This window comes from Bufo bufo, chromosome 5 (assembly GCF_905171765.1).
Source record: "Bufo bufo chromosome 5, aBufBuf1.1, whole genome shotgun sequence".
Lineage (NCBI taxonomy): Eukaryota > Metazoa > Chordata > Amphibia > Anura > Bufonidae > Bufo > Bufo bufo.
Window position 1 is genome coordinate 153,514,269 of NC_053393.1, and position 25,517 is coordinate 153,539,785.

At 45.4% G+C, this 25,517-nt stretch overlaps 1 protein-coding gene across 2 annotated transcripts in view; it reads left to right on the top strand.

The window, feature by feature from the left end:
- AQP4 (aquaporin 4) overlaps positions 1-25,517 on the top strand; it is a 122,165-nt gene that overhangs the window by 15,910 nt on the left and 80,738 nt on the right. The window contains exon 1 of one of the 2 annotated variants that reach the window (XM_040432635.1): positions 12,458-12,516. The exons of the other annotated variant lie outside the window; for it this stretch is intronic. The gene's annotated coding sequence lies outside the window, so the exon portion shown is untranslated. Of the gene's footprint in view, positions 1-12,457; positions 12,517-25,517 lie in introns of those variants that run through there. 2 annotated transcript variants of the gene reach the window in all.

Genomic DNA, 25,517 nt, shown 5'->3' on the forward strand with positions numbered 1-25,517 from the left:
AGTTTGCAGCTCAGGAAAACAATGGGATGTTCCTCCCCATTGATTTCCTGAGAGAGTACAGCTCCGAGGCCTACTTCAGAGGCATCGATCTGTACCACAAACTCCCTCTTGAAGTCGGGCGTCACCAAAACCGATGACCCGCACAGGACCGACTTCAATGCGGAAAAAGCTTCTTCCGCCTGGTCATTCCAGCGGACCATCACGGACTTCCGTCCCTTCAGGAGCCCTGTCAACGGAGCCGCTAAAGTGGCAAAATGGGGAACGAACCAGCGACTTAAAAAGATCAAAATAGACAGATCGCCAGGACCGGATGGCATACACCCCCGTATCCTAAGGGAATTAAGTAATGTCATAGCCAGACCCTTATTTCTGATATTTGCGGACTCTTTACTGACAGGGAATGTCCCACAGGATTGGCGCATGGCAAATGTGGTGCCAATATTCAAAAAGGGTCCAAAAACAGAGCCTGGAAACTATAGGCTGGTAAGTTTAACATCTGTTGTGGGTAAACTGTTTGAAGGTTTTCTGAGAGATGCTATGTTAGAGCATCTTAACGGAAATAAGCAAATAACGCCATATCAGCATGGCTTTGTGAGGGATCGGTCATGTCAAACTAATTTAATCAGTTTCTATGAGGAGGTAAGTTCTAGACTTGACAGCGGCGAATCAATGGATGTCGTGTATCTGGACTTCTCCAAAGCATTTGACACTGTACCGCATAAAAGGTTAGTATATAAAATGAGAATGCTCGGACTCGGAGAAAACGTCTGTAAGTGGGTAAGTAACTGGCTCAATGATAGAAAACAGAGGGTGGTTATTAACGGTCCATACTCAGATTGGGTCACTGTCACTAGTGGGGTACCTCAGGGGTCAGTATTGGGCCCTATTCTCTTCAATATATTTATTAATGATCTTGTAGAAGGCTTGCATAGTAAAATATCAATTTTCGCAGATGACACTAAACTGTGTAAAGTAATTGACACTGAAGAGGACAGTATACTACTACAGAGGGATCTGGATAGATTGGAGGCTTGGGCAGATAAGTGGCAGATGAGGTTTAACACTGACAAATGTAAAGTTATGCACATGGGAAGGAATAATGCAAGTCACCCATACATACTAAATGGTAAAACACTCGGTAACACTGACATGGAAAAGGATCTAGGAATTTTAATAAACAGCAAACTAAGCTGCAAAAAACAGTGTCAGGCAGCTGCTGCCAAGGCCAATAAGATAATGGGTTGCATCAAAAGGGGCATAGATGCCCGTGATGAGAACATATTCCTACTACTTTACAAATCACTGGTCAGACCACACATGGAGTACTGTGTATAGTTCTGGGCTCCAGTGAACAAGGCAGACATAGCAGAGCTAGAGAGGGTCCAGAGGAGGGCAACTAAAGTAATAACTGGAATGGGGCAACTACAGTACCCAGAAAGATTATCAAAATTAGGGTTATTCACGTTAGAAAAAAGACGACTGAGGGGAGATCTAATTACTACGTATAAATATATCAGGGGTCAGTACAGAGATCTATCCCATCATCTATTTATCCCTAGGACTGTGACTGTGACGAGGGGACATCCTCTGCGTTTGGAGGAAAGAAGGTTTGTACACAAACATAGAAAAGGGTTCTTTACGGTAAGAGCAGTGAGACTATGGAACTCTCTGCCTGAGGAGGTGGTGATGGTGAGTACAATAAAGGAATTCAAGAGGGGCCTGGATGTATTTCTGGAGTGTAATAATATTACAGGATATAGCTACTAGAGAGGGGTCGTTGATCCAGGGAGTTATTCTGATTGCCTGATTGGAGTCGGGAAGGAATTTTTTATTCCCCTAAAGTGAGGAAAATTGGCTTCTACCTCACAGGGTTTTTTTGCCTTCCTCTGGATCAACTTGCAGGATGACAGGCCGAACTGGATGGACAAATGTATTTTTTCGGCCTTATGTACTATGTTACTATGTTACTATAATGGCCCACCATTCCCAAGAACAACTTTATTTGCCTAGTGGTGACAGGTCTGGGCCAATTCCAAATCGCCTCTATTTTGTTTCCTTGGGGTTTGATGACTCCGCGTCCAATGACATACTCCAGGTACTTAGTCTCCTCTAACTATATCGCACATTTTTTTGGGTTAGCGGTCAGTCCAGCCTTCCTAAGGGAATCCACTGCAGCCTAAACTTTTAGTAGATGAATATCGTCCAGGTAAGCTGAAGAGTACCGACGATGTGGACGAAGTACAATGTCCATGAGCCGTTAAAAAGTGGCAGGGGCGCAAAGCAGACCAAAGGGTAACACCTTATATAGGTATAGCCCTTCTGGTTTGATGAAGGCAGTTTTGTCTTTGGCAGCCTCCATCAAGGGTACCTGCCAGTACCCTTTGGTGAGGTCCAAAACAGAAAAATACCGAGCTTGACCTAACCTGTTAATAAGCTCATCCACCCGAGGCATGGGATATGCATCAAACTTGGAGATTTCGTTTAGTTTGCAAAAATCGTTACAGAACCGTAATGTCCCGCCCGGCTTGGGTATTAAGACTATCCAACTGGCCCATTCACTTTTGGACTCCTTAATGACGTCTAGCTGCAGCATTAGCTGCACTTCCTCCGCAAAGGCTTGTCACCGAGCCTCAGGTACCCGGTATGGTTTTAACCAGACTTTTGCCTGAAGCTCAGTGATAATGTTATGCCGGATTATGGAATTGCGTCCAGGGAGGTCCGAGAACACATCTGTGTTCCGACTAATGAACTCCCTGGCTTCCTGAGCCTGTTTAGCGGAGAGGCTGTCAGCAATTTTCACTGTGGCAGCCGCTTCCCTTGCTTCAGACAGAGGGGCCGAAACCGCTTTCCCTAGAAACCTGTCTTCAGTACAGGTTTACCTATCTTTCCATGGTTTGAGCAGATTCACATGGTACACCTGCTATGGCTTTCGCCTCCTTGGCTGGTGTATCTTGTAATCTACCTCTCCAATTTTTTCAAGTGCCTCGTAGGGTCCCTGCCACATAGATAGGAACTTAATGTCTACGGTTGGTACCAGAACCAATACCCAATCACTTGAGTTAAAGTTCCGGCCCGAGCCTGCCGATTATAGACCTACTCTGGGCTCACTGTGCTGCCTCCATATGTTCCATAACCAGAGGTAACACTGTTTCCATCCGTCTTTGCATCGAGGTGACGTACTCAACAACACTTTTGTGTGGTGTGGGTTGTTGTTCCCACGCCCCTTTTGCCACGTCCAACAGATCACGAGGGTGTCTGCCGTATAGTAGTTCGAAGGGTGTCTCCCACCATCACAATTAGCGGGGTTGTCTCCAATTGGCGGTCACCCCTACCGCTGGCCCTTCAGACTCAGGTTCCCAGGGTTCTGGTTTTCCCCCTGAGCCGGGCCACTCTGCTAGGGTTACATCTGTCTCACGGGTATCAGTAACTTTCATATCCGGCCATAGTGCCGGGAAAACGGGGAAGTCTCTCCCAATTATTAGTTCTTACTGTAATTTTGTGGCGCGGCCACCTCATGAGTCCACCTGCCGGCCACCGTTGACAGAGAGACCAGGGCGGTGGGATAGTCCTTTAAGTCTCCATGAATGCACACAATGACGACTTTTTGGCCAGTATACTCGGCGGGCCGCACCAGGGCAACTCTTACCTAGGAAACCAAGCTCCTTGAATCCAGCAGTGCCACCGCCAGAGTGTCCCCCACTTCCACCTGGCACAGGAGGCTATTGTCTATAGTATCGGAGGTACCTGTGGCACACAGCTTCCTGGCATACAATGAGTGGGGGTAGCCATAATTGGTATCCATGGTTTCACCCCGATGGGGACAGTCGGCCATTATGTGTCCAGGCTCCTGACACGACCAGCAGACCACTGGGGCTGGGTCTGCAGAGGATACGTCCCGGGCATGTTTTGCTGGCACCAGTCGCCGGGTCTGGGGTGGATATTTCCTGGGTTTGATGGGCCCCCTCCCTAAAGAACCCCCCTCTAGTTTTCTGGTGGCCTTGTAGCGCTCCACCAGGTCGACCATCTCTCAAGCATTACCAGGAGAAACCTGGCCAATCAAGTGCTGGAGAGGGTACGGCAAAGCCCGAACACATTCGCCAACAGACGGTTCAGCATAGCAGTGGGAGTCAATACGTCAGGCTGTAGCCATTGTTGCAACCGGTGTAGCAGGTCATAATATTGTGGTCTGGCGGGTTCAGCCAGGTTAAATTCCCACTGATGCACCCGCTGGGCCCGGACCAATACATTCACCACCAGTCTTGTCAGGATCTCACGTTTTACGGTCGGGTAGTCGGCCGCCTGATCATCGGGTAGATCAAAAAACACTTGCTGGGGTCCAGACGCCAGGAATTGAGCAACAACCTCAGACCACTGGTCTCAGGGTAACCTCTCCCTCACGGCCAACTTTTCGAACACCGCCAGATAGGTTTCAACGTCATCCGAGGGAGTCATCTCAGGGATCGCCTCACGGACAGCTTCTGGGACGTTTGAGATGCTCGTGCCGCTTAAAATGCCATCACATGTTGTAATAACAGCTGGTTCGTTTCCTGCTGATGCTTGTTAGCCTCCACACATAAGGAAAAACAAAAAGTGACATTTTGCAGTCTAGGTGTTTGTTCACACCCTGAAAAGTCCACAGAACAAAAAACCTTCACTTGGTTTGCAGTTTCTCCACAGCAGGCTTTAGGTACCTGTTTCTCAGCATGTGGCTCCCAGCCCTTTTGCACGGCACAAGTTTTCATATCCCAAAACACACAGGGACTGACAGCGCTCCACTGTCAGAGAGGAGTAATCCAGACTGCTGGCTGGGTTTGATATAGGCCAGTAAAGACCCGGCATGGAGCGTGGGGAGAAGCCACCCACCCAGCACTTTGGCTACTGCCAGTAAGAGCCGGCCTGGATCAGCCATACTAAAATAGCAACATGTCAACCAGCACTAGCTGCCGCTGACACTTGAAAATACCGGGCTCTTACTTCACCGAGGCCAGGAACCTTGCATCTTCCTACAGATGATAAGACCGGGCGGGAGATCTTTGTGGGACATTGCTCTGTGAAGCGTCCTTATCTGCCCCAGGCAAGGCACAGTCTTTATAAAGGAGACAGAGTGGAATACACTCCTATGGAGTCCCTCCAGGGACCCTTCTCTACGGCAGTGATCCTTTTGGAGAAACCCCCTGGTACAGCCAACGACACCGGAGACATGGCTGGAAGACCCAACTACTGTGGGTAGAGTGTGCTGTCTGCAGGAATTGGCAGATGGTGTCCTACGCTTCCGCGAGAGGTCTCAGCCAGAGCAGGATCCACTCATCCCAGGATTGCCTGCGCCCCACGTGTGTCTAATGGGCTGTGTGTCGACCAACACCTTTTCCTTCAGCCCATAAGCCTCGGCAAGAGACAGGGCTGTCCAAGATCCCTTACCACGTGAACTGGAACACCTACCCGCTACCTGGCAGCCGGAGGTACTGGATCCCATTTGCCTGGCAGGAGTTTCCGGACAGTTCTACCCGGACACTTCCCAGGTCCGACAGTAGGTGTCGCCAAAGCACCACTATTGCAACTCTGCTCACTTACCAGAGGCAGGACAAACCTCTCATCAGCTTCAGTAGCAGCAGCAGCAGCAGCGAGGAGGATCTGAGATCCTTTATCTATGGAACCTCTTTAGCATCTAAAGAAAAAAGAATAAGGACTTCTGGGAGCCACTTTGTGGACTGGACCTGAAGGGTGAGGTCTCTGTTGTTGGCATTGCTTTTATGTTTAGTTGCCCTATTTCTGTCCTCACCCAGATGGCCATGCTAATTATGACTCCCCCCAGCTACAGAAGAATATCCCAGGTTGCATACGGTTACGCCAAATTCCCTTTTCCCCCTTTCTCAGGTTAATTGGGAGCCCCCCTTTGCCAAAAGGGTTCTCAGTACCTTTGTTATTCTTATACCCATGTGGATTACAAATGACATTGTTGCCGTATGTGGATTACAAAAAATGACGTTACTACCTCATATGGATTACAAATAATGACATTATTTCCCATGGATTAGAAAGGAACTTTTTGCACTACTTGATTCCCGTTTGGTGCATTTCATCCATGAACATGGAAGAAAAGGACTCTAAAGTGAAGTTATTGCACTATTTGTATACCTTATATATGTGTCTTATATTTCTGCACTAACGTTCTTACTGTTTCAGTAATGTTTGAAGAATTGTGCCCATTGTGTGTATTTCTTTACAGGCGATTTATTGTGACATCATGAACTTTAAATGAACTTTGGTATAATTATTTTGTTAGCCAGATAGTCAGCGCCTTACTATTCTAGCTTTTATGGACTGCCTCTGAGGACGTTAGGTTACGTCAAAAGCCGCAATGTGACATCATGAACTATAAATGGACTTTGATATAATTATTTTGTTAGACAGATAGTCAGCGCCTTACATTTCTAGCTTTTATGGACTGCCTCTGAGGACATTAGGTTACGCCACAAGCAGGTCTAACATCGTCATTGCTCATATTGACTGCCTCTGAGGATGGTAATACTAATGGTTCTTATTTTGCCTTGTGTTAGCTAGATAGCCTAGGTATTATACTGTACTGTATAATTGCTACACTGGGGGAACCAAGTGGTAAATCACAAGCAGATCTAACATTGTCGAGGTTAACCCGCTGCTAATATGTGTTTGGAGGGAATAGTCCTCCTGGAGGTATGGGAAAGCACTGCCTCCTCCTCCTAATTTGTGTATGTTCTAAGGCCTTGCGCATTGCTAAGAAAAACTTTGAAGCTACCTGTTTAGACATCAAGGTGACAAAATGTAAATCATTGGTGCTAGGAAGGGAATACAGGTTGAAGCCACCCTTCTATTTGCGGGCGTCTCATACTATCGTGGAGGGATTACAGTACACGACACCCCCACGCTTCCGGTGGTACTAGAGCTCGGTATCCACAATTTGAGAGTATTTGAGCGCTTTGCGCAGTATTTGTTCGGTTCACTGCGAGATGGAAATCCGTGGTAAGACACCCTACTCATACATGCAGGAATCTATTGGTAGCTGTGTCTATATCTATATATGTGTGTAATAGTCTGCAAGTTCATGCAGCAGTTTAACTTTTTCTTGGTACCCTTATAGCACCTCCTAAGCACAAGCCGAGGACGGCTTGGTTTTAAGTAAGGGGGAATGTAACACCCCAGAGTGGCATTACCACCTTTGCACCTCGTTACTGTCTTTACTGGTTAACATCATGTCGTCTGTGTAAATATTTCAGGTCCAAACACTGTGCATTTCCTATTTTGAAACTGTTTATGTTAACATGTAATGTGCCTGGTTCACCAGCCAGTGGCAGCGTAAATGGCAGAGCTACAGTTAGAGAGAATTGAACCCTTCTTTCCATTCTAACTCTTCCTCTAAGGAGGGGAGGGGACAAGTTAGTTAGAGGTCAGTTTAGCTTACCACCTGCTAGGGATGAGACTAGCTTACCCCCTGCTAGGGGAAAGAAGCAAGGGCTGGGCAGTTCACCATTGGACGTGCCCCAGCTATGCAAAGCAAGCCAGCTAAAGCACCTTTAGCTCTGCTGGACATGGAGGCCACAGCTTAAAGCCTCATAAGCCAGGAAGAGTTTTCGCTGGACAAATCTAGAGACCGATCAGACTACAAAGTGAAGTACAGCGTAAAGAAGAAGCTGAGTTCTATAGCCAGCCTGTCAATACAGCAGAGCCAGAAAGCAACAGATGTAGCAGAGTGGAGTTTTGAGAAACGTTTATTGACAGTAAAGCTGCTTTTCAACTTCATCACAAGGTCTGGACTCAATTTATTCTTTATCCCCAAGTTAACTTTCCCCTTTTTCTGCTGCAAACGACAACACCTGGGGTCCAGCGTATCCAGGTAGGAGCATCGTAACACGTGCACGAAACATTAAGGGACATTATAGGCCACCCTATACCACTCGGCCATTTCTAAACCTGGGTACCGACACCATTTCTTAAAGGGACTCCGTCACGTTGTTTCTTCATTGCAACTGGCATCACAAAACACTTATCTCATCTTAAAGGGACCCCTTGCGGAACGCGCGTCTGTTGCAAATAAATGCATCCAGGTGATTGCTCCTTTTGGTTTTAAATTTGATAGCAGTCAGCCCTGCAAATATGTCTTAAGCAAGAGCCTGTTTTGGCTTGAAACATGTAGACATAGATTGTCTCTTCTGTTTTATGGATTAATAAATAAAAACGTGGACTTTATGAAATCCCGGAACATTCATTCATGCTGCTTTTGTCAAATCATACAACGCTACTGATAAAAAAAAGTAGATCTTGTGTTTTAATAAGGGAAAGGTTAACATCGTTTCGGCATTTTGCTTACACAAATCGCACATATCATTACTTAGTGGGGTTGTCAACCTTGGACAATCCTCACCCTTTTGAAGAGTCTCTAGAGCAAAAGCTCAACACAAAGTATCCTTCTGCTGGAACCCCTAGCAATCAGCTGTGGTGGAATTCAGAGTTACAGTAAGTGCTCAATTTCCCTGCAGCACCACCACAGGAGAAATGAAGTAGTGCAAAGTGAACATTCAAATCTCTGTAATGCAGAACCTTCTAAAACTCAGAGCTCCTGACATGGCATATGGAAATGATTTTCTAAACAAGGAAATTCCTTTTAGCTTAGATCAGTTCAGTTATAACCAGGGTGGATAAAAATCAATGATTTAAAAAAAAAAAAATTGGATTTTTTTTATTTAAATCGGATTTTTTTTATTTAAATCGGATTTTTTTATATGAAATGCTTTTTGAGGAAAATATATTACCATCCAAAGGTTTTCCATCATGAAATAAAGATTTGTTTTTTAATTATGTAGAATAAGGCTAAATATGTTTATTTTTTTGGTAAATAAATTCCATTAATCCATTCACAATGGGAGGGAAGAAATGCAAATGAGCTCTTAACAAGCTTTGCCTCTAATGCCACCAGATGTAAGGCATCTATCCTATAAGTCAATATTCAGCTCTTAAAATAAGCATTGAAACATGACTTGGATATTAAATAAGCCAGCACCTCATCTGCAGACAGCTGTTTCGGGGTGATTGCCCCTCATCAGTGCAGAGCAGAGAGTACTGGCTTAACTGGGTAGGAGGCCTGTGTCCGAAACAGCTGTCTGCAGATGAGGTGCTGGCTTATTTAATATCCAAGTCATGTCTCAAGGCTTATTTTAAGAGCTGAATATTGACTTATAGGATAGCTGCCTTACATCTGGTGGCATTAGAGGCAAATCTGTAAAAAATAAATCAAGGCAACTGGACTTACTGTAGATTTCTTGAAAACGTTTCACTCATTCTTCAAGAAATCTACAGTAAGTCCAGTTGCCTTGATTTATTCTTTACAGATATACCATGACCTGGATAAATGAGAACCTTCACAGACATTAGAGGCAAAGCTTGTTAAGAGCTCATTTGCATTTCTTCCCTCCCAGAATTCCAGAGGAGCATGTATGGCCTAAAAGTCTCCTCACACTGATTATGGTGCTCTCTCCCTAAGGAGAGTTAGTTTCCCCCTTTGTCCATTCACAATGTCATGCTCTTCCAAAGGTTTTTGTAAGATTATTGGGCAGTTTCTCTGCCTACAAGATATTATCACAGATGCTTGGTTTACTTTTGCAGTTCTCAAAACTGAATTTGACTCAGCAGAGATCACATGCCTCTTCTTCACAGCAAAAATGTTATAACATGAACAGAGTTGAGAAAAAGACCTTAATCCTAACTTCTACAAACCTTTGAATACAGAATCAACCTAATCAAACTAATATGAAAAGTTGTTATTCTAAAAATCTTCATCTACTTGCATATTATAAGTTATACCAGGAAGAATTAGTCTTTATGAGACTTCGCAAAGTAATAACTTTGGCTCATAGGAGCCAATACATTCTAATACTGTACGGAGCGCTCGCTCTGTATAGTATTTAAACGAAGTATTATGCGAATTGACATGGGATGTTTCATCCGAAGTCGATTTGCTCATCCCTAATACAGTCCCATGTAAATAACATCATCCACTTCAACAGCCGCCATCAGCATACAGTCCCATGTAAATAACATCACCTTGCCCCAGCCCCCTCCAACATTCAGTCCCATGTAAATAACATCACTCTCTCCCACAGCTGTCATCAATATACAGTCCCATGTAAATATCATCACACCCTCCCCCAGCCCCCCAATATACAGTCCCATGTAAATAATATGACCCCCTCCCATAGCCGCCATCAACATACATTCCCATGTAAATAACATCACCCCCTCCCCAGCCGCCTTAAACATACATTCCTATGAAAATAACATCCCTCCCTTCAGCCCTAACATACAGTCCCAGTTAAATAACCACAACTCCCAGCATTCCTCTGCCTCTCCCTTCACTTACCTCTCCTCATATAGCAGACATCACCACAGCTTCTTCACCCAGGTCTTCTCCTATTCACTGCTGTCCTCTCCTGCACTGGTCACATGATGGTGACATCTTCGGAAAGTCTTTCTCAACCACTGCCTGTTTTAATGGTCAAATGACCTGTGATGTCATCACAGGTCCTTCAGCTCTTCCAGTGCATTAGATCCAATTGTATTGCCGTCCTGAGGACTGCAATACAGTTGTATCTAGCTGGCAGGCAGGCAGGACATTCGTGGCCTGGGACAAAGCATCAGGGGCCCAGGCCCCGAATGCTTTAACCTAGCAACTCCCCTGATCCTTATATTGATGACCTACAGGGGCAGACTGGGAACTTAAAGGGGCCCTGGAAAAAACTAAAAGTGGCCCCATGTTGGAGGCAGTTCCAAACTTACAGAAGGTGGGGCAAAACAATTAGATGTGGTCCACAATACCATGTTGTGGCACAAAATAATGTCCCAGTGGAACCAAATACCACAGTGCAGCACAACATACCTCCCAGAAGCTGCCCTTTTTTTGGTGGCCAGGACCAGATCCCAAGTTCCATCTTCCTAATCCACTTGCTACAGGATGGTAATACAGTTGAATTCAGGAGTGAGGAGGGCAACTAGGTCAGTCAGGTACATAGATTCTTGACACTCCCAATGTTATTTAACTCAAGGAGCATCAGAGCATTACATATTAGGCTGGCAGCTGTGAGTGGGGCCCAGGCGGCCCTCTGGCTATCGGCCCATTGGTAAGTTTCCCTGTAGGTCTATGGCCAGTCCGCCCCTGATTACCTACTTTTCAGTGCTGGAGCTAGCTCTTGAATGGAGAGGAAGCACAGCTCCATTCAATGTGCAGTGGCCATCCTGGGTTACTGCAGATTAGCTCCCATTGAAGTGAATGATAACTGAGCTGCAATAACCCAGCACGGCCACTACACTTTGAATGGAGCTGTGTTTCCTGTCCCATTCATAATGCCAATTCCAGTTCCAGAGGCTGCAGGGAACAACTGGTCGGCAGAGTGCTGGGTATCGGGCCCTTACAGATTGGATATCAATGATCTATCTTGAGGATAGGTCATCAGTATCAGGAGCCTAGAAAAACTCTTTAACCCATTCCTGATGAGCAATAGCCTCCAGTTCACTATTTTTCTTGTAGATGTTTGAAAAGATTTCATTGTGTCTCTAAAGTTTTAACATATGGCATAAGACACAAATATACAGCTTATACTAATAGTTATTTTCAAGTTTTGATGTTACCTCCTCTTAGAGGTTCAATGTCCCAAAATCTGCCTGCACTGCTTAGGCTAGTTTCCACCTTCATTTGCAGATCTGGCAAGCTGTTCAGGCAGAGAACATATTACTTTAGATTTTGTTCCCAATGAAGTCAATAGAAAACAATTTACGTACTTAATGTATGATGTAATCTAGAATAAACACTACATATGAATAGGCATTCATGAAATTCACATTCATCTACATTGCAGTAAGAAAAGAAATCAGCACAAAGAGCACTCAGTTTAAATATTTTAATATACTCTCAGACAAGTCATTTAAAAAATATAGATTATCACATAAAAATAATAGCTTTACGAATACAGAAAAATGTTATTAAAAGGAAGGCTGAACATCAAGTCAGATAAATTCTTATATAAATAAAATGCTTGTCTTTGAAATATGTTATATCAATAGGAATTGAAAATGTACTTACTGTAATTTAACAAAAATGTTGGTCAGTGTTATTAAGCTAGTGAGTTTTTAAGGCAAAAGCGCCCTCTATTGATAAATATGAGATACTAACATTAAATGAAATGAAACTAGATGTGTTTTGTTGGAAATAATTTATTCTATTCCGCCTTTATAAATTCAAACTTAATATACAGAAATCTGACTTATAAATGCATTTATCTATATCATTCACTTCTGTACTGCTATTGTTATCCAGCTATTTGTACCATCATGTTATGATCAGTCATCATATCTGCATTGTTATAGCCTAATAAAATACTGAATATACACATACACACCAGTTTTTTTTTACTGTTTATCACTTGTGTTTTAGGAAAAAAAAGATAGCAGTGCTGGATCTACCATAAGACAGAAGCCAACAGCTTTCAACAGGTTTCATTTACTATGGGGTCTGGAGGGTTTATGGCATTTTACCGGACAGAGCTTTCAATGCAGATTTTAACATATAAACCTATGTAATAAACTTAGCACAATCAATTAGGTCACCTCCCCATACAATGCACAAAATCTACATAATCTCATCCCAGGAAAGGAGTCAAAAATACCCAAAATGTATGAACAAATATCAAATATTTTATTAATGCATGTCACTAGTAGTGTTGAGCGCGAATATTCGTATTACAAATTTTTATTGCGAATATCAGCACTTCGAGAATTCGTGAATATTTAGAATATAGTGCTATCTATTCGTGATGACGAATATTCATTTTTTTAGCTTTTTTTTAACACAGTACACATCAGGTGGTCATCCCTCCCTTCTTCTAGCTTGTAGGCCAATGAGAAGGCTTTGTCACAGTTTAGCAACATCCCTAGCAACCAATAGAAAAGTTACCTACCCCTTCACTATATAAATTAAGACACTCCCCAGCAGGCATTTTGTGGAGTTTCATGTGAGAGAGAGAGGAGCTTGAATACTGTGCTGTGCTTTTTCTAATAACATTGCAAATAGCAAATAAATAATCCTGATAGTTAGTGTTAGATAGTAATAGGGAATTGTGTAGCTGAATAGCTGATAGGGTCCAGTGCAGGGTGTAGTGTAGGTTATAGAGATAGCTGAAATATATAATCAATATAGTTAGTGTTAGATAGTGTAGGTTAGTTAGGGCATAGTGTAGCAGATAGATTCCAGTGCAGGGTGTAGTGTAGGTTATAAAGTTAGTTAGCTGAAATATATAATCCAGATAGTAATTTAGTGCTAGATAGTGTAGGTTATAGAGATAGTTAGCTGAAATATATAATCCATATAGTTAGTGTTAGATAGTATTGGTTATAGTGTGTGGCAGGAAAATAAATGTGCAATGTGCATGTGAGAGAGATTACTCTGCTGTCCATACATACATGCTACAGAAATAGTGCTGTGATGTCCCAACAATACTAAGTTCAACAATCAGTATTATGTTTTCAGACCTGATTAAAGGTGAAGTTTTATGTATTGCGCTAAAATATTCGAATCAATAGTGGCAATTTGCGCGATCTCGAATACTTTGAAAAACTCTATCTGCATATAAAGCTATTGTTATGACATGCATGGAATTTTAATCTAAAACAGTGCTGATGTACAATTACTTACCGTGATCAGGAGTTCTTCCTCACTATCTCGAAAGTTGCTGCAAACCATTTTCATCACTTATGTAGCTAATAGTGCGTGCGTGTGGACGTGCGCGCGTGCATAATAACGCAATCGAAAAGAATATCACGAATATCACGATATCACAAATATTTGGCGAATATTTGCATAAATATTTGTGATATACACTCACCTAAAGAATTATTAGGAACACCATACTAATACGGTGTTGGACCCCCTTTTGCCTTCAGAACTGCCTTAATTCTACATGGCATTGATTCAACAAGGTGCTGATAGCATTCTTTAGAAATGTTGGCCCATATTGATAGGATAGCATCTTGCAGTTGATGGAGATTTGAGGGATGCACATCCAGGGCACGAAGCTCCCGTTCCACCACATCCCAAAGATGCTCTATTGGGTTGAGATCTGGTGACTGTGGGGGCCATTTTAGTACAGTGAACTCATTGTCATGTTCAAGAAACCAATTTGAAATGATTTGAGCTTTGTGACATGGTGCATTATCCTGCTGGAAGTAGCCATCAGAGGATGGATACATGTTCTCATTCTGTTACGCCAAATTCGGACTCTACCATTTGAATGTCTCAACAGAAATCGAGACTCATCAGACCAGGCAACATTTTTCCAGTCTTCAACAGTCCAATTTTGGTGAGCTCGTGCAAATTGTAGCCTCTTTTTCCTATTTGTAGTGGAGATGAGTGGGGTCTTCTGCTGTTGTAGCCCATCCGCCTCAAGGTTGTGCGTGTTGTGGCTTCACAAATGCTTTGCTGCATACCTCGGTTGTAACGAGTGGTTATTTCAGTCAACGTTGCTCTTCTATCAGCTAGAATCAGTCGGCCCATTCTCCTCTGACCTCTAGCATCCACAAGGCATTTTTGCCCACAGGACTGCCGCATACTGGATGTTTTTCCCTTTTCACACCATTCTTTGTAAACCCTAGAAATGGTTGTGCGTGAAAATCCCAGTAACTGAGCAGATTGTTAAATACTCAGACCGGCCCGTCTGGCACCAACAACCATGCCACGCTCAAAATTGCTTAAATCACCTTTCTTTCCCATTCTGACATTCAGTTTGGAGTTCAGGAGATTGTCTTGACCAGGACCACACCCCTAAATGCATTGAAGCAACTGCCATGTGATTGGTTGACTAGATAATTGCATTAATGAGAAATAGAACAGGTGTTCCTAATAATTCTTTAGGTGAGTGTATATCGCGAATTCAAATATTGCCCCTGCCGCTCATTACGAGTCACTAGACAGTGGTACACACTAATGACCAATGCCCTACTGAACCCCAGGTCTTTCCAAGAGATGGTACCAGGTAATCATAAGAACAACTTCAATCTCGCCAGCCATTAATAATGAAGACCGACTAAACAGTGCGGTCTTCATTAGTTAAATAAAAGGCAGCTGTGGGCTAATTGGCCGGGTAGGTCTTGACCGCAGCATGATCACAACCTGACCGGATCATGACGGTGCCGTGCAGCGGCTAATTACATAAACAGCAGTCCACTGAAGATATAGGAACAGATATCTTAAGATAAGAGTTTTTGCACTAGAATATTGTGTGCCTGTGCCATTTTATTTTGTGTCAAATTAATGACCAGTACATGTTTGTAATAGTAAATCTGTGATTTTTTTTTATTTTTACAAAATGGTGTATTTTTTTATTTTTTGCTTAGGGTACTTTCACACTTGCGGCAGGACGGATCCGACATGCTGTTCACCATGTCGGATCCGTTCTGCGGCTATTTCGCCGTGCCCCGGGCCACCGCTCCGTCCCCATTGACTATAATGGGGACGGGGCGGAGCTCCGACGCAGCACGGCGGTGCATAGGGAAAGCCGCCGGACTAAAAAACCTGACATGCAGTAATTTTAGTCCGGCGGCTTTCGCCGTGCTGCGCCGGAGCTCCGCCCCCATCCCCATTATAGTCAATGGGGACGGAGCGGCGGCCCGGGGACACGGCGAAATAGCCGCAGGACGGATCCGACATGGTGAACAGCATGTCGGATCCGTCCTGCCGCAAGTGTGAAACTAGCCTTAATACCTTAAGTATTTTACACAATGTTTTAGACCACATTGGAGCTTGTATAATTTTTGGCACCACTTACCAAAAACATTTTCTCAGCTGCTATATAACTTTGATACGCAACCAGCAAACATATCATTGAATTGCAAAAATAACTTTTGGATGCGAGTGGCTCAGCTGGAGATTCACGCATTCCATTACCATTGAAGTTTAATTGTGATCGTCGCCATTTCCAAGGTTTCCTTAATAAAGCTGTATATATTTTTAAGTGCGACCCGCTTCATTTACAAGTGAAAAGAAAAAAGCTCTTGTGTGGGCCTCTCCATATATGGAAAAGGATATTGATAATTTGAACCATTTGAATGACTTTATCACTGATATGAGTCAAGCAGATCATTATTGTTGTTCCACAGCTGAAACTGCGACAAAGTACATAATCTGTGGCAAGGAAAACCTTTTTGTTGCAAAGTTTACTGCAGAATTTTGCCGTTAAATAGCTGATACTATGTACAATTTAGCAGGGCAGCAAAGTCAATTTCGGCAATGACTTTCTGAGTAAGTGAAGAATAAACTTGGCATAGTAGAAACCCCAGATGATATGGAGAACTTTATTCAATTGTGTATCAAAATTGATCATAGGCTTACTGAAAGAAGGGAAAAACTGTGAGCATTGGAAAATAGTCCTGCCTATTCTTCTACAACTTACTTCCTCGTAGAAACTTATTAGATTAGTTTGACAAGACCAATCCCTCATAAACTTGTGCTGACATTATGTTATACACTTATTTTCATAGAGATACATCAGAATAGAAGTTTTTGACCCCTATTTTTAAAAATCGGCACCACATTTGGAAAGGGCCAATCCTGTGGAATAGATCTTATCATTATAGAGTCCATGAATATCAGAAATAAGGGTCTGTCTATTACATTTCTTAACTCTCTTAGGATATGGTGGTGTATGCCATCTGGACCCAGTGATTTGTCTATTTAAATCTTTTTAAGACACCACTGCAATTTTTCCTGGGTCAGACAGGCCACATTTAATGGGGAGTTTACTTTAACACTCTGTATTTAAGACATTTGCTTTTTCCTCATAATTCTGTATAACTCCTCTCTCATCACTCTTTAAAGGGCCAGAGTGGCTACCTTTATCTGTCTTTTACTGTCACGGAACCATGAACCAGACGTACAACAAGAGATAAGTGAAAATAGAAGGCTTTATTGAAAATAAAGCTGTAAAGCAAAAGTCCAAACGGATGGTGAAACCGAGCAGAGTCTTTGCGAAGCCAGAGGTCAGGAACCAGAAGGGTAGTCAGACGAAGCCAGGATCAGGAACCAGCAGGGTAGTCAGACGAAGCCAGGATCAGGAACCAGCAGGGTAGTCAGACGAAGCCAGGATCAGGAACCAGCAGGGTAGTCAGACGAAGCCAGGATCAGGAACCAGAAGCAGCAGCAGTCTTAGAAGCATGTGAACACAAGAGGACCAAGCAAGGAACTGAAGCCACAGACCTCCTATATATATGAGCTAGGCATCCAGCTCCTCCCAGGGGAAGGAGGAGCCGCAGGGTGGAAGGCTGCAAGAAACCCAGGACCCAAGATGGCCGCCAGCACATGTCAAACGAAGGAGAGCAGCAAGCAGGTAAGACCATGACAGTACCTCCCCCTCAAGGGCCCCTCCTCCGCAGAGCACAAAACGGTTTCTGAGGGAAGCGTGCGTGGAAGGCTCGGAGCAAGGCAGGAGCATGGGACATCTGCGGAGGGAACCCAGGAACGCTCCTCTGGACCATAACCACGCCAATGGACCAAAAACTGCAACCGACCGCGGACCAGGCGTGAGTCCAGGATATTGCTCACCTCATATTCCTCACGATTGCCCACTTGGACCGGACGAGGCCGAGGAACCGAGGAAGTGAAACGATTACACACCAGTGGCTTCAACAGGGAGACATGAAACACGTTGGAGATCCGCATGCCAGGAGGAAGCGCAAGGGCATAGGCTACCGGGTTTACCCTGCGAAGCACTCGGAAGGGACCAACAAAGCGAGGCGCCAGCTTGGAAGTGGGCACTCGAAGGTTGAGGTTGCGGGTGGACAACCATACACGGTCTCCGACCTGGTAGGAAGGAGCAGGCGCTCGTCTGCGATCAGCCTGGAATCTCTGGCGCTGCGCAGAGACCTCAAGGGACTTCTGGATCTGTACCCAAGAAGCACGTAGGACGGAAAGGTGATCCTCCACAGCCGGAATATCCTGGGGAGAGAATACCTCCGGTAACACGGCAGGTTGGAACCCATAATTGGCCATGAAGGAGACGTCCCAGAGGAAGAGTTCACCGCCGTGTTCCTGGCAAACTCAGCCCAAGGCAGGAGGTCAACCCAATTGTCTTGGTGATCGGAGACATAGCAACGAAGGAATTGCTCCAAGGCCTGATTGGATCGTTCTGCGGCCCCATTGGACTGAGGGTGGTAGGCCGAGGAGAAGGAGAGATGAATCCCCAACTGGGAGCAAAAGGCGCGCCAGAACCTGGACACAAACTGACTCCCCCGATCCGACACAATCTCCTTAGGCAAACCGTGCAACCGGAAGACCTCCCTGGCAAAAATCGTGGCCAACTCTTGTGCAGAGGGTAACTTCTTGAGAGGAACACAGTGGCACATTTTGGAAAACCGATCCACAATCATGAGAATGACCGTATGGCCTCGGGATGCAGGGAGGTCCACAATGAAATCCATCCCCAGGTGTGACCATGGGCGCTCCCCGGTGGCTATGGGTTGCAGAAGGCCCAATGGAAGGTGCCGAGGGGACTTACTCTGGGCACAAACGGAGCATGCCGCTACATATGCGGCGATGTCGGAACGTAGGGAAGGCCACCAGAACAGACGTGAAACAGCCCAGGACAGCTGATTCTTTCCAGGATGCCCCGCGGTCTTGGAGTTATGGTAGGTTCGCAACAACCGAGTGCGCAACTCATCAGGCACAAAACATCTGCCGTTGGGTCTCCCAGAGGGAGCACCAGATGAGCCGCCAAATCTGCTCACCCAGGGAGAGGTCAGGCTGGTGCGAATGGCGGCCAGGATCTGATTCGGAGGTATGACCGAAGTCGGAATCGACTCCTCCCTGGACAGCTCGGAGTACTGCCGTGATAAGGCATCCGCCCTGATGTTCTTGGAACCGGGTAGGTAGGAGACCACGTAATTAAAACGTGACAAGAACAGAGCCCATCTGGCCTGACGTGGTGTCAATCTCTTGGCCTCAGAAAGGTAGGTCAGATTCTTGTGGTCCGTCAGGATGAGAACCGGAACCACCGAACCCTCGAGCAAGTGCCTCCATTCTTTAAGGGCCTGCACGATGGCCAATAACTCCCTGTCACCAATCTGATAGTTGCACTCCGCGGAAGACAGTTTCCGGGAGTAAAACCCACAAGGAAGCAGAGGACCCTCTGGTGTTCTACGCTGAGACAGAAGGGCGCCTACTCCCGTCTCAGACGCGTCCACCTCGAGGACAAAGGGCAACCCAGGGTTGGGATGCGACAGAATCGGAGCCGACACAAAGGCAGACTTTAGGGCCTCAAAAGCTCGGATGGCCTCGAGCGGCCAGACCTGGGAATTACTGCCCTTCCTGGTCAGATCCGTGAGAGGCTTGCCAGCATGGAAAAGTCCCTGATGAACTTCCGATAATAATTGGCGAAGCCCAAAAAGCGCTGCAGGGAACGAAGACCACTGGGCTGGGGCCACTGTAAGACAGCCGAAACCTTCTCAGGATCCATGGAGAACCCCTCAGCGGAAATGATGTAACCTAAGAAGGTTACCTGGGATCGGTGAAATTCGCATTTCTCAAGCTTACCGAACAGCTTGTTCTCTCGTAACCGTTGCAACACTCGTCTGACATCCAGAATGTGGGCCTCCATGGATTCAGAATATACCAAGATGTCATCCAAATAGACTACCACACACTGCTGCAACAGGTCACGGAAAACATCGTTGATGAATCCTGAAAGACTGCGGGCGCATTGCACAACCCAAAGGGCATAACCAAGGATTCGTAATGACCGGTCCTGGTGTTAAACGCGGTCTTCCACTCATCGCCCGCCTTGATCCTTACCAGGTTATATGCCGCCCTCAGGTCGAGTTTGGTAAAGACCGTGGCCCCTTTAAGGCGATCGAACAGCTCGGAAATCAAGGGTATCGGGTAAGCGTTCTTGATCGTGATGCGATTGAGACCCCTGTAATCGATGCAAGGCCTCAACTCACCGCCCTTCTTTTTCACAAAGAAAAATCCAGCCCCTGCCGGGGACGAAGATTTGCGAATGTGTCCGCGTGAAAGCGCCTCCCTCACGTACTCCTCCATGGCCTCATTCTCCGCTACCGACAGTGGATAGACTTTGCCACGAGGAGGAACGGCACCAGATTGTAACTCTATGGCACAATCGTATGGGCGGTGCGGAGGTAGGGCAACCGCGCGCACCTTATCGAATACATCCCGGTACTCCTCGTATTCAGGAGGCAACAGAGAGTGCGAGGAAGTACACAGCAACTTGACAGACCCATGGATGCAACTAGCCCCACACTGCGGTGACCACGAGAGGATCTCGACCGATCTCCAATCGAAAGTCGGATTATGCTTCTGGAGCCAGGGGTACCCCAAGACCACCGAGTAGTGTGGAGACGAAATAACCTGGAGGCAGACCGACTCTCTGTGAACGGCACCAATGGCTATCCCCACTGGAAGGGTCTCATGAGTCACGTGTGGCGGCAGAAGGGGTCTGCCGTCTATCGCCTCAAGAGCCAGTGGGGAACCTCGAGCCTGCAGAGGAATGGAATTGGCGGCAGCGAACACACTATCAATGAACAAACCACCAGCACCAGAGTCCACCAACGCCTGGGTCGTCACCGAGCCCCCGACCCAGGAGAGGACAACAGTGATCAGTGGTTTGTCAACACGGGAAACCGGGGACGAGGAGACTCCACCCAAGATCTGCCCCCGACAGGATCTCAGGGTACGAGCGTTTCCCGGACGGTTCGGACATGCCAACCGAAAATGCCCACCGAGACCACAGTACATGCATCGGCCCTCGCGTCTCCGGAGTGCCCTCTCCCCCTCGGACAGGCGAGCAAACCCCAGCTGCATGGGTTCACCCCCAGACAAGTCATCCCCAGGAGGCGTGGGAGGAGAGGGAGGCACGGGTGGGACAGCAAACGTAGGCACCAATCTGTTAGAAGCCTCCGCAGGTTCTCCTTAAAGGAAGGTCTCTCCCTGAGTCTGGTGTCAATCAAAATCAGGAAAGAAATAAGAGACTCGAGCTCAACTGGTAGGTCCTTAGCTGCAACCTCATCCTTCAAGGCATCCGAGAGACCATGAGAGAAAGCAGCGACCAGAGCCTCATTATTCCAGCCCACCTCTGCTGCCAGGGTACGAAACTCAATGGCGTATTCAGCTACGGATCGTGAACCCTGTCTGATGGACATAAGGAGCTTCGCAGCAGAGGCAGCACGAGCCGGCACATCGAATACCTTCCGAAGAGAAGCAACAAAACCGGAAAACTCGGCAACCACCGGATTGTTGTTCTCCCATAAAGGGCTGGCCCAGGCCAAGGCCTTGTCCGAGAGCAGCGAGATCAAGAAGCCCACCTTTGATCTCTCAGTAGGAAAGGCATGTGGCAGCAACTCGAAATAAATGCCCACCTGGTTAAGGAAACCTCGGCACTGAGTTGGCTCTCCCCCAAAGCGCCGTGGAAGAGGGGCAGAACCGGTCATACCCCGAAACACCGCAGGCGCAACAACAGGTGTCGGGGTAGACTCTGGCGCAACAACCGGAGCGGCAGTAGGAGCGAGCCCAGGAGCGACAACCGACCCATCGGCAACGGGAGCGAAATGAGCCGTGCGTTCAAGCAGGGTTTGCAAACGCCACAGCGAACCGACCCAACAGGTGATCCTGCTGATCAAGTCTGGCAACCAGCGTGGGTAGCGAGGATGGCCCTGTACCGTCAGAATTCATGGCTTGGTCCTAATGTCACAGAACCATGAACCAGACGTACAACAAGAGATAAGTGAAAATAGAAGGCTTTATTGAAAATAAAGCTGTAAAGCAAAAGTCCAAACGGATGGTGAAACCGAGCAGAGTCTTTGCGAAGCCAGAGGTCAGGAACCAGAAGGGTAGTCAGACGAAGCCAGGATCAGGAACCAGCAGGGTAGTCAGACGAAGCCAGGATCAGGAACCAGCAGGGTAGTCAGACGAAGCCAGGATCAGGAACCAGCAGGGTAGTCAGACGAAGCCAGGATCAGGAACCAGAAGCAGCAGCAGTCTTAGAAGCATGTGAACACAAGAGGACCAAGCAAGGAACTGAAGCCACAGACCTCCTATATATATGAGCTAGGCATCCAGCTCCTCCCAGGGGAAGGAGGAGCCGCAGGGTGGAAGGCTGCAAGAAACCCAGGACCCAAGATGGCCGCCAGCACATGTCAAACGAAGGAGAGCAGCAAGCAGGTAAGACCATGACATTTACATATTCAATTATTTTCCTTATAGTTTTTTAGTGCTTCTTCGCTACCTTCTTGTTACATTGCTCCCTTTACACTTTTATCTATCTACATTGGCATTTTACTGCTCCAAACCCTTTCTTTCCCATAACATATGTACCTCTCATAGTGAAAATTTAGGATGCTTTTAAAAATATCCAATTTTCTGTCTGTATTTTTAATGAGCTAATGCCCTCTCTAAGCTGATTAAATTTTATTTTCTTAAACCTGTTTCTTCATTGCCTGAGAACTCTTCAATCTCTGAACTTTCCGCTAAAGATTTGCTACCCCATCATATAGAGTATTTCAAGATATTTGTGATAAGATGAATATAAGCAACCTCCACAACATCCATACAATTGCCCAATACAACTGCTAACTGGTGTTAAAATACCTTTTGGTCCTACAGTCCCTGACAAAAATCTTGTCGCTTGTGTACAAATTGACCTGAAGTGCCGCAAAAAATATATTTCTAATCAAGATTTTGTTACAAGAAATGGGTCATTTTAATCCCAACAGCTTTTGTAATAATGTTTCAGTGCAAAACGAAACTGACAAAAAGTATTCTAATATTCACAGCTTGGTAAAGCCCATTGAATCAATTTTTGCCAAGACATTGTTGTTGCCTTGTCATATGAGCTTCACCTGTGACTAATAATGGATCAATTAGGTCTCAGGTGTGTATAAAAAGAACCCCAGTACACTAGACCTTCACATCAACTGCAACTAGACCTCTGCAAACATGCCTAAAATTCACCCGGAGACTAAAGTGTTGATTATCAAGAGGCTGAAGACCAGATCCACTGCTGATGTGGCAGACACCTTCAATGTGTCTCAGCGTCAAGTTCAGAGGATAAAAAAAAGATTTGAAGAGACTGGAGACGTTTTGGACAAGGCCAGGTAAGGCCGACCCCGCAAGACAACTGCTCGAGAGGACCATTTGTTGGCTCGAAAATCCAAGGCCAGCCCATTTTCCACTGCAGCAGAGCTCCACGAGACCTGGTCATCTAAGGTCCCTGTGTCAACCAGAACAGTTTGTCGGATTCTGTGTCGAAATGGCCTCCATGGTCGAATCAGTGCCCATAAGCCAGCACTAAACAAAAGACAATTGAAAAACCGTGTGGCATTTGCCAAGGCCCACAGCCTGCTAAAAGGATGGACGCTGGAAAAGTGGCAGAAGGTGGATTTTTCAGATGAATATTCTGTTTAATTACACCACAGTCACCGCAAATATTGCAGGAGACCTACTGGAACCCGCATGGAGCCAAGATTTACCCAGAAAACAGTGAAGTTTGGTAGAGGCAAAATCATGGTCTGGGGTTACATCCAGTATGGGGGTGTGCGAGGGATCTGCAGGGTGGAAGGCAACATCAATAGTCTAAAATACCAAGAAATCTTAGCTACCTCTTATATTCCCAACCATAAAAAAGGCCAAATTCTGCAGCAGGATGGTGCTCTATCGCATACTTCCATCTCCACATCAAACTTCCTTAAGGCGAAGAAGATCAAGATGCTCCAGGATTGGCCAGCCCATTCTCCAGAAATGAACACCATTGAGCATATGTGGTGTAGGATGAAAGAGGAAGCATGGAAGACGAAACCAAAGAATATTGATGAACTCTGGGAGGCATGCAAGACTGTTTTCTTTGCTATTCCTGATGACTTCATCAAAAATTGTATGAATCCTTGCCAAACCGCATGGATGCTGTCCTTCAAGCTCATGGAAGTCATACAAGATATTACATTTGGATCTCACAGCACCACTGCTTAATTTGCTGACATATTTTTGGATTTGTAGTAAAGTTGTTCAATTTCTGTATAGGAGACAAAACTTTTGTCTTGCCAAAATTTGACCTTTCTGTCTTGATTAAATGATAAATCTTTTTTCAGTATAACTAATTTATTTCAGTGCATTAAACATCATTTGGGAGGGCTTTAGCTTTTCATATGAGCTATTTCTAACACCAATTGATTAATTAAAAGTCAGGTTAATAGCAGGAGTTTCTACAAAATAGAGAAGCGACAAGACTTTTGTCAGGGACTATATTTAGAATCGATACGATACGTAGAATGGAAGAACTCCTGAGCTGGGAACTTTGCAAGCATAGCAAATTACGAAAGATCCTAAGTCCCTGGCTCAGCTTCCGTGCCCATAACCCCTTATCCTAGTCCCCTTGACTCCATAAAACTACCAATACTTGAGGGCTTCTTGATTAATCAGTGCATCAGTGACTCTGTTTCTCACTTCACTCTAGAAGCGGAGATTGAATCACCATTTCTACAGACAGTTGTGTTTATGCGGCTGCCGTAAAGCAAATTTCTTAATGCTTTCTTAATGCTGTTAAAAACAGCTCAGGCAAGATAGCCGCCCCATAATTGTGTTCAGGAAATAGAAAAAATAAATCTGCAGTAGGAAAAAAACAGATTAGAAAAAAACCAGAGACAAAATGAATTACTGTCCATGATTCTAAGACGGCTGGATATTTAGGCATCAAAAAGACTTAAGAAGTTCCATCCTGTTCCTTTTGGTGGCCAAGCTTTAAGAAGGATGTCCATAAATATGTTTATTTGTGTTTAACTTGTGCTCAAAATAAAACTCCACGCACTTCTCCTTTATGTTTTCTGCAGCCACTTACCATTCCCTCTTGCCCTTGGGCTCAATTTCAATGGATTTTGAGGTTTATCTATTTCCTTTCGAAGGAATAAACACCATCCTGGTTGTTGTAGATCAGGGATGGCCAACCTGTGGCTCTCCAGCTGTTGTAAAACTACAATTGCCTAGCTGTAGGATGATAGCTGTAGGTAGTCTGGGCATGATCGGAGTTGTAGTTTTGCAACAGCTGGAGAGCCACAAGTTGGCCATACCTGTTGTAGATCATCTTACAAAGATGGCTTATTTCATTCCAACTATAGGAATACCCACTCTCCCAATTCCTGACAATGTGGTTTCAGGACAAGTCATACAATTTACGGTACTTCTAAATTCTGGAAAAGCTTTTGCTCTGGTGTGGGGATAGGAATAAACTAGAGCTGGGATGAGGAATCCGTTGAATCCACAAATCCCTTGAATCTTGTTGGATTCGAGGGGATCGTGGACTTGAATCCCGACCTCATTCACTAAATTCGAATCCGACAAATCCATGACAACGGGGACCGGTGCAGTCCCTGTATTCTAATGCACCGGCCACACTCACTGTAGCATAATCTTATTATCTAACCTGCATTGTTAAGATATAATAATGCAT